Source organism: Bubalus bubalis, chromosome 4 (genome assembly GCF_019923935.1).
Source record: "Bubalus bubalis isolate 160015118507 breed Murrah chromosome 4, NDDB_SH_1, whole genome shotgun sequence".
NCBI lineage: Eukaryota > Metazoa > Chordata > Mammalia > Artiodactyla > Bovidae > Bubalus > Bubalus bubalis.
The window spans coordinates 7,955,069-7,969,190 of NC_059160.1; positions in this window are offsets into that span (position 1 = coordinate 7,955,069).

Sequence of the window (14,122 nt, forward strand, 5' to 3'; positions counted from 1 at the left end):
TCAAAGAGTCAGACACAACTTAGTAACTGAACAAGAGCCCATGGTGGGTCTCCCAACAATATCTTGATTTTGTTTTCTTTGTGTGTGTGTGTTAGTTGCTAAGTCGTGTCCGACTCTTTGTGATTCCATGGACAGTAGCCCATCAGGCTCCTCTGTCCATGGGATTTCCCAGGCAAGAATACTGGAGTGGGTTGCCTCTAGCCTGCAACTATTTATGTTTATAAGATGTTTGATCAAGGTTGAGGTTGTACTTTTTGCAAATTTTTAATTCTTTACACAATTTCTAAAAGTTATATTCCATTGACAGTTATTATAAAATACTAGTTATATTCCTTATGTTGTACAGTACATCCTGGCAGTACCTTGATTTTGAAGTGGGGACTCTCCCACTCTTAGCCCTGTACTCTAAAGGAGGAAACACTCTGTCGACCTCCAGTCGTGGCTCCTGGTTGGTTTAGGATCAACGTGTGTGTGTGTGCTTAATTGCTCAGTCATGTCCGACTCTTTGTGACCCCATGGACTGTAGCCCACCAGGCTGCTCTGTCCATGGGCGTCTCTAAGCAAGAATACTGGGTGGGTTGCTGTGCCCTGCTCCAAGGATCTTCCCAACCCAGAGATTGAACCCGAGTCCCCTTTGTCTTCTGCATTGGCAGGTGGGTTCTTTACCACTGAAGCCACCTCAAAGCCCTAGGAACCAACATACCACCACTCCAGTCAGCAATCACAGCATAGCGCTACTGCTGGGCGCATACCTTAGTCAGAGCTGAGGGGAGACAAAGGAACGTGGGCTGGGGGTTTCTGGAAGGAAAACCTTCTTCCATCCATGTGGACTTGAACAAGGAAACCTGTGACCCCAGGGGCGGCTGACAGCCCTTCAGACCATAAGGGAAGAGCTTGCCTGGAAGTGGAGCCCTTCCCAGACTCCTCTCACCTGAAGCCTTCGCTGTCCTAGACCATTCGTCTACTTTGTTATTTCAGCCAGTGTGAGATGAGTTTTGTTTCCTACAGCATCTGGTCCTAATTGATGGTCGTGGGTTGAATGGTGGTCCCCCAAATGATACGTTTACATCTAAACTCCTGGACCTATGAATGTCCCTTATTTGAAAAAATAAAAAAGGTCTTTGCAGATGTAATTGAGTTAAAGATCTTGAACCAAGCATCCTGGATTGACCTGTAGGAGAATAAATGTCTGTTTTTGTTTTATTATTTAAAATTTTTTTAAGATTTTTTTTTTTTGAGACGGGCCATTTTTAAAGTCTGGGGCTTCGCAGGCGGCTCTAGTGGTAAAGAACCTGCCTGCCACTTCAGGAGCTGTAAGAGACGGGAGTTTGATCCCTGGGTCGGGAAGATCCTCTGAAGGAGGAAATGGCAACCCACTCCAGTATTCTTGCCTGGAGAATCCCATGAACAGAGGAACCTGGCGGGCTACATACAGTCCATAGGGTTGCAAAGAGTTGGACACACGCACACATTTTTAAAATCTATTGAATTTGTTACAATATTGCTTCAATTCTATGTTTTGGTTTTTTTGCAGCAGGTCATATGAGATCTTAGCTCCCTCACCCGGGATTAAACCCACACTCTCTGCATTGGAAGGTAAAGTCTTAACCACTGGACCACCAGGGACGTCCCACGTCTGTTGTTCTAAACCACCAAGTATGGCTTCCCTGGTGGCTTAGATGGTAAAGAATCTGCCTGCAATGCTGGAGACCTGGGTTCAGTCCCTGGGTCAGGAAGATCCCATGGAGAAGGGAATGGCAACCCACTCCAGTATTCTTGCCTGGAGAATCCCATGGACAGAGAAGCCCGGTGGGCTACAGTCCATGGGGTCGCAAAGAGTTGGACACGACTGAGGGACTTTCACTTCACTTCACTCACCCCAAGAAACAAATACACTGATCAATGTGCATTTAGAAATATTACTGTCCTTTTCTTTACGTACATTTAACTTCTTTTTATGCCTTTCCCATTCCCTTTCCTTAAAAGGGCTGAAATAGTCACGCTTGAGCCAGGCTGCCTTGGTTACATAACAGCTTGGTCATGTCCTAGCTGTGTCACTTTCAGCAAACTACCTCACCTCTCTGTGCCTCAGTTTCCTCTTCTGTAAAATGTCTTTACTAGAACTAAAGGGGTAGGTGCTTAGAATCGTGCCTGGCATGCAGTGACCAGTACACGAAAGTGGTGGTCATTATGTATTCTCCCCTGTCCTAAGACTTATTTCCTCCCCTCATCAGAATGCTGCTTCTTCATGGTAATGAGTCCAGTTTTGTTTGTGCTTAGATTTTTAAAATTATTATTACTTGTGATTCATTCACCTCATTATGCTTTTAGGCCAGCAACATGGGGGAATTGTCGCTCAGAAAACTATGAACAAACCAAGCCCAGGGGGATCTTACTAAGCAGGCATACTTAATGATTGGAAAGGTCAACAATCCACACCATTAGCAAAACAGAGAGACAAAGAACCTGATTTAACTAAAAAGCTGTTCAATACAGTGGCTCTAATTGGCGCTCTCTCTTTCTCTGCACTTCCCTTTGAAATACGCATTTCAAAGGACATAAATAATTTAATTGATTTTCAGAATAACTGACTTGTTTTTGGCAGGTGTTTCTATGTTTGTTTGGTTTGTGGAGGGGGTAGATGCTGGGAGAAGGAAGGTTTAAGGCAACTTCTGACTATCCTATTTTCCAAATTTAAAGTCAGTATTTGTTTCTAAAGCAATTGTTGCCTCCCTTGCTTCAAAGGAATGTAAAAGTAGGCCTTATCTTAAAAATCACTTAGCTTAGAATGGCACAGCAGCTTTTATGATGGTTCCTCATCCAGAACCTGGCAATGTCATAAAGTGTTTAATTTACTAGTTCAGCTGGACTTTCAGAGCTCTCCTCCCACGTTGCATTAGCAGCTGTTGCTGTTAAGTCACTTCAGTCTTGTCCTACTCTGTGGGACCCCACAACTGCAGCCCACCCGGCTCCCCCGTCCCTGGGATTCTCCAGGCAAGAACACTGGAGTGGGTGGCCATTTCCTTCTCCAATGCATGAAAGTGAAAAGTGAAAGTGAAGTCGCTCAGTCATGTCCGACTCTTAGCGACCCCATGGACTGCAGCCCACCAGGCTCCTCCGCTCATGGGATTTTCCAGGCAAGAGTACTGGAGTGGGGTGCCATCGCCTTCTCCTGCATTAGCAGCTGGGTGTTCCCAATTCTCTGCCCATCTACAGGGCCTGCTCATCTTAAGACTGGGCTGTGTTCTTTTCCGTTCACTCTCTGCTTCAGAGAAATGGAAAAGGAGAGAAGGACAGATATGTCTGTTTCTCAAAGCAATTTCTTTACCATATTTGCAAACTGAAGAGTCTTTCAGCATACACCTTGGCATTGCTGAAAGCCCTGGTTTAGGTAACAACGGATTTCCTAAAACAGGGAGATTTTAAAAAAAGAAAATAAGTACTTCACTTAGTTTTGGCCACTCTGGGTCTTTGTCGCTGCACTCAAGCTTTCTCTAGTTGCGGTGAGCAGGGGTGACTCTTCGTCGAGGTGCGCGGGCTTCTCATCACGGGGCCTTTTCTTGTGGAGCACCAGCTCCAGGGCACTCGGGCTTTAGTAGTCGCAGCACATGGGCTCTGTAGTTGCAGTTCCCGGGCTGTAGAGCACGACTCAATAGGTGTGGCTCAGGGGCTCAGTTGCTTCATGGCATATGGGATCTTCCCAGACCAGGGATCCAACCCATGTCACCTGCATTGGCAGGTGAATTCTTAACCACTGGACCACCAAGGGAGTCCTCAATTTGCATCTTTCATGATCACTGCAAACTTCGAGACAGATCAGGGAAAGAACAGATTATTCAGGAAGCAGCTGACAGTTTCAGATTGATACGGGACTACTCTGAATAAAGAAGACAGATCTGTCAGCAAAAGGACCTGTCAGGATGAACAGAACTGCCCCTTTGTTGGGGCCCCGAAGGAAGGCTGTGGAGCAGCAGGAGGCTGAGGAGACAGGAGACAGCTCAGTTCTGGCAGCAGGAAATTGCCTGGGGAAGATGGATTTGCTTAGTGCCATTATTAGACCAGAAAGGGCTTTGTGCGGAGGCTTTTGTGTGTGTTCGACTCACCCAGGTCATCCCACCTAATGTATTCTTAGCTCCCCTCTTGTTCATCAAGCAGTCACAGGCAGGGACACTTAAACAATGGCCCACGAAGCCTGACTTCCTGAAAGACTCCGATAATCTTTTATTGATACAAAATACACCTCCAGGGCAGATCTAAGCTCTCCTAGGCAGGGGCTGCTAGGGGGTGGGGATGGGGCTAGGACAGGGCTGTAACAACACCCCATGGGTACCCAAGAGAGACATACACAACCCCCAGGGTCCCTCTCTCCAGCCTCAGCTCCCTGGTGTTCCCATTCCTACAGTGGAATAAGCCAGATCAGAGAAGTTACCTGACTTGTGGCACCCCACAGCTAATGGATGGCAGAGATGGTATTATGGATTGGAGTGTGATCCCATCCGGCCCCCAGAAAAAGATGTGTTGAAGTTCTACCCACAGTAGCTCAGAATGTGATCTTACTTGGAAACTGGTTTGTGGCAGAGGTCATTAGTTAAGACGAGGTCATACTGGATTAAGGTGAGCCCTTAATCGAACGTAACTGTGTGCTTATGAGGAGAGATGCACAGGAGAAGACGGCTGTGTGACAAGGAGGCAGGTTGGACTGGTGCATCTACTGGCCAAGGAACGTTGGCAAACACCAGGGGCCAGATGAACAAGGAAGGATGCTTTCCTGCTGCTCTCAGAGGGAGCATGCCACTGTCAACACCTCGACTTTGGACTTCTAGCCTCCGGAACTTATGAGGTGATACATTTCTGTTGTTTTAAGTGACTCGCTTTGTGGTCCTTTGTTACGCCAGCCCTGGAAACCAACGTAGATGGCAGCGTGGTTTTCCCATTGACGCCACCAGGACACAGAGGGAACCACGTGGGATGCTGAGATCAGTAACATCCACACCTGCACGCCCACCTCAGACCCGTCTCGTGAGGTCGTGGTAGAAGGTCAACACTGTTGGCTTAAAAAAACTGTACAAAGTGAGAGTTGTGAGTTAAGTTTTATTTGGGGCAAAATGAGAACTGCAGTCCAGCAGACAACACCTCAGATAGCTCTGAGAAACTGCTCCAAAGAGACGGGGCCGGGAGGGGAGGATGTATGGATTTTGATGAAGGGACAGTACGTACAATCAGGTACATATTTCCCCAGGTTTCTTCTAGTCATGAGAAACAGATCACCATGAAAGACTTTAGTGCTCTTCTAGATATGAGGAGATACAAGAGTTGGGCTCATACACTCAGCTCCTGAGGGTGTCTAACTCTCTGAAGACCTATCCTGCCAGCTTTTCCCCCAAGCATGGGTGCCTCACTTCTCTTCTCTACCCTGAACTTTCAGGGGTGTTGAAAATCAGCAGCTACAGCAGCACAAGGTTGAATCCTTATAGAGGTAGGTGGCAAGCGCTCGTGGCAAGTGCCAATTTGTAGTTGACCCTCTTCAGTTGAAAAGCAGGAAGGCCAAACTCCTTCCTAGAGGGACCCTTTTGAAACTGCAGAAATGCTTCTCGGGGGTGCTCTGAGCCACTCTGGTTCTTTATGTTTTACTGCAGAAAGAATTCAGCAAGACACACAGTGATAGATAAGAAATAATTTATTAAAATAGGATGTTTGTGAGGCTTACAAGCCCATGGGCAAAAGGATGCCACCCTGAGAACTTAGTGGGCTGTAGTTTTGGGGTTTTTTTTTTCTGCAAGGGCAGGTGAGTGGGTGGGTTACAGTTTTATAATCAAAAGACAAGTGGGGAGGAGGAGGAGACCACCTTTTTCCTCATCAGCTTATCCTCCACGTCAGGTGGGTGAGTTTTCTTGTCCCTGCACGGTCAAAGTGGGGTTGTCATGGCATAAAGGAAATAAGCAAAAAGGTGGTAACATACACAAAAATACGGCAAATATGTATAATGTCGCCCTTTCCTTATAGTTTTGTTTTTGGTGCTCACAGAAGAGCATGTCCTAGGAATCATTAACTTTCCGACCTCACTGGGCTGGATGTGGGTTTCATGCCAGCACTGTTTTCTTGTTTGGGGGCATGTCTCTTGCTTCTGTTGCACGGTTTTGTCACTAAGCCAGCCTGTTTGGTTTTGTGGTTAAGCAAACCTGTTTTCTTAAGTGATCATTGACTTACAGAGGTCTTCCGTACTTTCTTCGTTACTTACGATCCCTTCGTAGGATTAACTATTTAATCACCTACTTTGCCCCTATCATTGTAAACACCATGCTTTTATAAAGACAGGAAGGAGAGGAAAGCGTCACAGTTAAGCCTCAGAGAAGCAAGACCTGAGACGGTGGTGCTCATACAAGGGATTTATTAAGGAAAGAGTCTCAAGAGAAACCCTTAAGGGCAAGGTGCTGGGGAAAGATGTGGTTTACAGAAGTCCAGCCTTGGACTTCCCTAGTGGTCCAGTGGTAAAAATGTCTGCCGGCCAATGCAGGAAACAAGCATTTGATTCCTGTTCCGGGAAGATTCCACGTGCTGCAGGGCAACTCAGCCCACGTGCCACAAATACTGAAGCCTGTGCACCTGCAGCCTGTGCTCCACAAGAGAAGCCACTGCAGAGAGAGGCCCTCGCACCGCAGCTAGAGAGTAGCCTCCACTCGCTGCAACTAGAGAAAAGCCCACGTAGCAACGAAGACCCAGCACAGTCAAAAACAAATGAATGAATAAATAAAAATTAAAAAAAAAGAAGTCCAGCCTCAGCCTGACCCCATGGGGAGCTCTGGAGCATAAATTGTCACACAGAGGTGGTTGCCTGAAAAGGCAAGGGGTTTCAGCGTGGCTGTAACCTCCCAGCATCGCCTCGGCCAAAAGCGAGCTTTTAGAGGAGCGCGAAGGTGTGAGCCGTGAGCAGCCAACACCTGCAGCGCTGGGGATGGGGGCGCCCAGGACGACGGCAGCATCGGCTCGGCGCTGGGATGTGGGCATCAGGCGAGTCCCGGCTCTGCCGGCCACTGGCCATGCTCAGGCTGTCCCTGTCTGCGCACTGCTCACTTAGACATGGGAAGAGATGGGACAATGAGGGGATGGGGTATGGGCAGAGAAGGAATAATAGCAAGAGGTTTATCAAAGTCTTTTCTTTCTGGTGTGACTCTGGAGGAGTACGGAGTGTAGGAGTAAAAAAAATAAAAAAGCGGGTGCTGGTCAACTTCGTCACGATTTAATGGTCAGTGTTCCAAAAACAACAACACAGCCTTTGACTTCTTCTTCCTCCGAAACTCATTACTTAAACTGAAGTTTGACTAAAAGTCAAAATACCTTAAGGAAAAAAGATTTGGATCAGTTAATGAGTGCAGGGTTGTTTATAAGTCGGGAGGATCCCGGGATGCTTAGAACACACTGGGTGTGTGTGTGACATAATGCCCTCCTTCCCCATCCGTACACCTCAGCGAAACGGGACAAAACAAAATGAAACAAGGCCTTCCTTGCTTCTACATTCCAGGATAAAGGAAAGGGCTGAAGCCCTTGCTTGATTGGTGGGGTTGGGAGGCAGGGGGCGGTGCATGGGGAAACTGCAGAGGAGACTCGCTTCTGTTCACAGGCAGGACGTTCCCTTGGTGAGCTTGATTCTGGGGACTGTGCAACTTCGGAGCTTCTTCAGGGCTGGCCTGGGGCCCTTGGTCCCTGCTTATTCACCTTCTCTCACCCAGTTTATTTGCTGCCTCCATGATCTGGGAGGCCAGCCAGTTTCTGTCTTCATGTCACTGGCAATGGAAGTAAGGACAGGGCTGGACATGCTGGCACAGTCTGCCCCCTGCCCCCTCATGGTGCCACCTGCTCACATACACCTCCCGAGGAGGCCCTTCTTGTCTCTCCCTCTCTGCTCAGCCCGCAGGGCTTCCTGCATTCTCCCCACTTCCCTACCCCCTGCCCCGGTGACCTGGTTGGGGACCAGCCCCCACTAGAAGCCACGCCTCTCCATGCTCCCCAGCCTCCCTCACACTTTCATTCATGTTACGGTGCATGTGGCCAATAGTAGTCTGCTTGGTGGGGGCAGGGAGGTTGTCGTTTTTGTTTTTTTTAACATCCTTCAAAGTGCTAAGCTGAAAATCTTACTCCTAGTTTCATTGTTTTCCCTCCCTTTCTTTTCTTTTCTTCTTTTTTTTTTATATTTATTTGTCTGGCTGCACGGGGTCTTCCTTGTGGAGTGTGAACTTGTAGTTGCAGCATATGGAATCTAGTTCCCTGACCAGGGATCAAACCTGGGCCCCCTGCACTGGGAGCGCAGAGTCTTAGCCACTCAACCACCAAGGAAGTCCATCTTTCCTTTTATTTGTTTACTCTCCCTTCAATTCCCAAAGCTATCTTTTTTATTCCATGACATGGCACACATTTTTCTAAGCCATCTCAAGTTCTTTGGGTAATGAAGAAGTACCAGTAAACATATACGTACATAAACACATAAACATACATAAACATAAACACAAGTAAAATACAAATTTGAGTTGAGCACCCAGAATCAGGGGCCTGCAGTGGCTCAGCTGTAAAGATTCCACCTGGAATGCAGAAGACACAGGAGATCTTGGTTCGATCTCTGGGTCGTGAAGATCCCCTGAAGGAGGGCATGGTAATCCACTCCAGTATTCTTATTGGAGAATCCCATGGACAGAGGAGTCTGCCAGGCTATACTGTCCATAGGGTTGCAAAGAGTCAGACACAACTGAAGTGACTTAGCACGCACACACCCAGAGTCAGACTTCACCTCTCTTAAACCCACTCGACTCAGGGTGGGTCAACATAGGCTCCCTGTCCCTGAGCCTCTTGTGAGATCCGCTCCCAGAAGCTGACCCTCTGTGGCCTAGGAGCCAGCTTTGCATTTGCTCCAGGAGATATTCTAGTCCATCAAAATGCTTCCAGGTGTTCCTGCCCCAGACAAAGGCTGAGGAAAAATCTGACTCTACTCCCACATTCTGCAAAGTCCTCACAGGGAGAGGGGAAGGCGAGGTGAGGAGTCAGGGAGGAGGAAGAGGAGAGGGCTCTTGGAGGCTGCCCTCTGCCCTACATGAGGCCCCAGGGTCCTCTTAGGCCAGCTGCCCACCCTCCTGCCATCTTTCAGCTGCGAGCCCCAGTCCCTGCATCCCACCCACCAGCATTCTTTTGCATCAGTGTGAGAAAGCAATTTGCATCCAACCAGCAGAATTAAGTAAGATAGATGGAGGCGGCCTGCCTTCTCATCTCAGAAACCCTTTTCATCTTGCAGAGGCTGCTGTGCAGAAGGTGGATAGAGTGGTCTTGTTTTAATGTGGCCCCTGAAGGCTGAGTTTCGTTTTATGATCCGTCTGCCTTAGAGATGCCGAGTAAGTGAACAGCTGGGAATGCTGCAGGCTGAGCACCCACCTGCCTTGAACCTTTACCCCGTGGCTTCTAGTTCCTGCACAGGGTGGCTGTTTTAGGTCAGAGGGAGGACCAGGTCTTCGTGTGATACCTGGGATGGCATGGGGCCCCTGGGGTGCTACGGAAAATGGGATTCCGGTGGCATCAGCTGCATCTGGATGGCTACTCTCTCCCAGGGTCCCTCCTCTGGGATGGAGAGCTATCCGAAGAGCAGAGAAGCCACGAGCTGTCCCTGTCGCAGAGCCAAGGGCCATCTTTGCCAACTTCAGTGTCTTTACCTGCAAAATGGGTATTTAATATTCCTGGGCTCATAGAGTTGTTGGGAGGATCAAATAATAATAGCTGGTGCTTTAATAGTCTCATTACATGCTGGTCATTCTAAATGAGACTATTAAAGCACCAGCTATTATTATTTAATCTTCCCAACTCTGTGAGCCCAGAAATATTAAATACCCACTTTGCAGGTAAAGACACTCTGAGCCCAAGAACTCATTTAATCTTTACAACACTCTTAGCTATTATTATCTCCATTTTTCAGAGGAGGAAACTGAGGATTGGGGAGCTTAAGCAATGTGTCCAAGTTTACAAAGCTAGAGAGTGACAGAGCTGAGATTTTTAACCCAAGTAATCTGGCCCCAGGGGCTTCTGAGGTGGTAAAGAACCCACCTGCCAACTCAGGAGATGCAACAGACTCAGTTTCGATCCCTGGGCACGGAAGATCCCCTGGAGAAGGAAATGGCAACCCACTCCAGTATTCCTGCCTGGAAAATTCCATGGACAGAGGAGCCTGGTGGGGTACAGTCCGTGGGGTCGTAAGAATCGGACACGACTGAGCAGGGACATACACACAATGTTTACTTAAATGTTGCTTCGTCTTTGTTTCGCACTGGAGCCAAGAGTTTCATCAGGGAGGAGGTGAGCTGATGGCTGGGTGGCCTTGCCCTCCTCCTGGTGGCCTAGCCAGAGACTGCCCTTTCTAATCTGTTCTTCTGCTTTGTCGGTAACTGTCTCAAGCGGGTGGTTTTGAGAGCCTTTTGACTGTTATTAAGAGCCTTGATTGAGAGCCTTGATAACTGTTATTATTTTCCAGCACAACGCAAAGCATGCTTTTAAAAAAGGAATTTGAACATTACAGTAACTTTGAAAATGAAAGTCCTTCATAAACTGCTCTTCCAAGTGTGGTACCTGATTTGGCATCTCCTGGGAACTGGCCAGAAATGCAGAGTCTCAGGCCCCTTCCAGCATGACCTGCCGAATGAGAACCTGCCTTTGACTGGATCCCACTGACTCACAGGCTCCTGAGAGTGAGACGAGCCAGCTGCAACCCTCCTGTCCACAAGCCCGGCGAAGACAATAATGTCATCGGTTGTGTGTGCACTTAAGAGCCATTTAAAATGTGCACTCTTCTAACCTCTTCCAGTCATTACCTGCAATTTTCAGGCCTTGTCTAAAACCAAAATCCTCATCAATGTCATTCAGCAGGAAGCTAATAAAGACATCATTATCTTGTCTGTCAGCTGCCCCTCTTGCCCCGTCTCCAACCCCAGCAGTCACGGTGATGGTTCTAAAACATAAACCGATCACATCACTCTCCCGCTTAGACTCCTGCCATGCCTTTCCCTGGGAGCGCAGTCCTCGCCCTCTGCTGCCTATTTCTGACATGCTGACCTTCTCTTTTGGGCCATCTGGATCTTTGCACTCTCGCTTCTGTGCATGGATGCCCTTTCCTCCTTCCTCCCAGCTGGTCCCTTTTCATCCTTCATGTCTCAGCTTAAATGTCACCTCCTCAGAGGTGTGAGATGAAATGACCATATGGGGAAAGCACGCCCTTGCTCTTTATCACAGCTCATGTCAGTCACCAGCCATGGTCAGGACTGTCTCTCTGGAGGAGTGTAAATCCCACAAGGGCAGAGACCATCCTGTGTGCCTGCTCTCCCTTGGACCCTTGTACTTGGCACAGCATCTCAATAAACATCTATTGAATTAATGCCTGCTTTCTAGAGACCAGGTATCTGAATATCATCACCTTGTTTGTACGGACTTGTTGAAATTATTAAAATAATAGATCCTAATTTTATATATAGTTAAACTCTGCAGAAACTCTGCAGAAAGGAATAAATGAAAAGTAACATCTTTTTCCCCCTCAATTCCTTCCAACTGCAAAAGTAACCAATGAGGGACTTCCCTGGCAGTCCAGTGGTTGAGAATCAGCCTTCCATTGCACAGGATGTGGGTTTGATCCCTAGTCCAGGAACTAATATCCCACATGCTGCAGGGCAACCAAGCCCACATGTGGCAACTACTAAGCCCTTGAGCTCTAGAGCCCGTGCACCATGACAAAGACCCGGTGCAGCCAAAAGAAAGTAACCACTGATAGCTTATTTTGTCGCCTTCCATAACTTCAGAACCCTTTAGAAAGGCACACTAACAAGATCACGCTGTAACTATTAATTCTATTCTGCAACTTGCATTTCTTTAAAATTGTGGTAAAATCCACGTACCATAAAATTTGCCACCTTAACCATTTCTAAGTGGACAGTTCAGTCGGGTTAAGTACATTCAGGCTGATGTGCAGCCAGTATCCAGAACTGAAACTCTATCTCCCCATTTACCCCTCCCCCAGTCCCTGCAATCACCATTCTACTCTCTGTGTTTATGAGTTTGAACAACTGGCCTTTTGAACTTAACTATGAGAAGGAAACGGAGAAGGCAATAGCAACCCACTCCAGTACTCTTGCCTGGAAAATCCCATGGATGGAGGAGCCTGGTAGGCTGCAGTCCATGGGGTCGCTAAGAGTCGGACACGACTGAATGACTTCACTTTGACTTTTCACTTTCATGCATTGGAGAAGGAAATGGCAACCCACTCCAGTGTTCTTGCCTGGGAAATCCCCTGGACAGAGGAGTCTGGCGGGCTACAGTCCATGGGGTTGCAGAGAGTTGGACGTGACTTAGAAACTAAACAACTACAGTGCATCTTGCCATGGGGGCCCATGGAATCTGGCTTGCTCTTCCTACACCCACATAGCACTGTCAAGCCACAGCTGATATTTAACCAGTGAAACAAAGGTGGCTCCCGGTTTGGAGTGACTACAGACAATGCTGCAATGCCAGGGTTAAACCCCCCAAGCTATAAAGTCAAAGGGTATGTACTTCTTGTCTGCCAAACTGCTGCCCAAGGAAGTTGACCAGTCGGCCGCAGAGGAAGAGGGGGCTCTTCCCAGTGTGTTAGGGGAACACTGACTGAAACCATCCACTCTGGCTAGACACCACAGTAACCATTTGCATGAGTTATTTTATAACAGGAGGTCCTGGTAAGAAACAGAACTAGCAAGCCACCACCAACCGGAAGAATTTGGGAAAGGTCAAAAGGAGACACCATGTGTCCTACCAACTTCCCAGAATCCTCCTCGATGGACTCCATCTTGACTGAAGTGGTGTGTGTGCCGCCAGGAAGGACATCGAGTCAGAATGATTGACCAGATACAACCTGGAAACTAATCCCATTACCATAAAACCCCAAGACTGTGAGCCACACGTGGCAGAGCAGACCTCCTGGGTTCCCTTACCCTCCTGCTCTCCGCCCCGGTGCCCCTTCCCAGTAAAGTCTCTTGGTTGGGCAGCATGTGTCTCCTCAGACCATTCATTTCTAAGTGTTAGACAAGAGCCCGCTCTTCAGCCCTGGAAGGTGACCCCCTTCCTGCAGCAGAGGAGAACTAAGTAAATACCGTCCCATCCCAGAGCCAGGTCTTGAAGGGAGGGGAGAAGCCCAAGGGGGTGAGTTGGTGGCAAGACAGGGAATGGAGCTGCTAGATGTATACACAGGAGGAAGTCAAATTCAAAAACCATATAATGAGTGGACTTGGGAAGCAGCTCGTTGCTGTGGCAACCCCATTCCCCTGCTGCCAGGAGCGGGTTTCTTTCCTCTGAACCTGGCGGGAGCTCCTCTCCCTCAATATCACTTAAGAAAGACAGAGTTGGGTGTCCTTTTACTGAGATCAGTGTGCAGTTTCTGACAGTGACTCCCCATCACTGACCCGCTGTGATTCTCAGCGGTCCTCTACAGGCAAGGCACTCGGGCCCCATTCCCACAGTGGACAGATGCCCTGCGTATGTCGCCCAAGACCCTGATGTAATGGGGCCCACAGAGATGCCAGGGGGGCTGAGCCCCCAAGGACTGTTCTTTTCCCTTCACAAGAAAAGGTTTTCTAAATTTTTGTTTCTTTAAGATTGCCAAAGGTCAAGGTCAGCGGAAGCTTGCTTGAGCTGGCCCCTTCAACCAATTTCCGGTTCTGAGTCACTTTGCTCTGCTTCCTGCAGGGTATTTAACCCTGAACGTGCTGATTGGGTTAGAGCTGGGAGAGGGGGCGGCAGAAGGATGGATGGCAGAATTAAGTTAAACCACTTTTACCTGTTCCTGCATCAACGCTAGACACACGGTGTACACGCCCTCCTCTGAACCTTTTAACTGCTCAGTAAGGTGGGAATTATTGTCCCCATAACCCTCCAAAATTTAAATGCTTTGCCCAAGATCTCCATGCAGGAGTATGAACGGGCTTCTGTCTGGGTCTCAGGCTCACATTCTCACCCCCAATCCCAGGAGACAATTTAGGGACGCAAACCAGGCAACAGAGGGCTGGCTCCTCTAGGATGAGATGGCAGCCAACTTTAAATCTCCCCCTAAGCAAAGGGATCGGGGCTTCCCTGGTGG